The sequence below is a fragment of the Manis javanica genome, chromosome 1 (genome assembly GCF_040802235.1).
Source record: "Manis javanica isolate MJ-LG chromosome 1, MJ_LKY, whole genome shotgun sequence".
In the NCBI taxonomy this organism is placed as follows: Eukaryota; Metazoa; Chordata; class Mammalia; order Pholidota; family Manidae; genus Manis; species Manis javanica.
In genome coordinates this window covers 38,813,529-38,814,451 of record NC_133156.1, presented here as the reverse complement: position 1 = coordinate 38,814,451, position 923 = coordinate 38,813,529, and positions in this window count along the sequence as shown.

The following is a 923-nucleotide window of genomic DNA, read 5'->3' as shown; positions in this document are numbered from 1 at the left end:
TCTTTTTTGTTCCAAAAGAAAGCACAGTTGTAATCATGTTTCCTAGTAATAAATTCAAACTATGTGCTGGATATGGCACAAAAATACTCCTGGATTTCTGGCTGAAAGAGTTCTCACATGTCATTATCACAGGCTTGCCCTCCTTTTGTTTCCTACATGCCTGTGCAGCTCAAGCTGCCCGGCAGTTCCAAGCAGGTGCGTCCACGGCCTGCAGATCTTCGTGGCACTTGGAAGCGAAAGCCTTTTGTTTCAAGGATGAGAGCAACAGAAAAGGAAAAAGGTTCCATTGGGGCGGGAACAGTGTCAGTGACAGACTGGATGTTTTGGGATTACAGGTTGCACTGAGACAGGACTGAGCTTCAGATTTCGAGTGACAGAGATATGTTTTTTATTATTAAGGTATCATTGATAAGCAATCTCATGAAGGTTTCACATGAGCAACACTGTGGTTACTACATTCACCCATACTATCAAGTCCCCCCCTGGCCCACTGCAGTCACTGTCCATCAGTGTAGTAAGATGCTATAGCATCACTACTTGTCTGATATGCATAGTGTTTTTAAGGAAATAAATCATTGTACATGAGTGTGACTTTCAGGGCCTGGTAAAGTGTGCTGGGGCAAGAGCATGTTTAACCTAATCAAAACTGCAGAAAGTCAGGGCTCTCTCTTGGCCAGCCCTTGATGTTGGTAGATACTTGCCTTCAATCTCTTGGTGCCTCCACCTTCATACATCCAAATTCTCATTTCTCAAGTTAGGCAGAAATAGAACCTCTTCCATGAAGTCCTCTCTGCTACTGCCCCCATCCTCTCCATCTTGCTTCAGCTGAAAGAACATTTTCTTCTGATCTTGCCAAATTCCCCTGGGAACCCTTGGGACAGAGATGCCACATAGCATACTGTGACATGCTTAGTGGTAAGAGC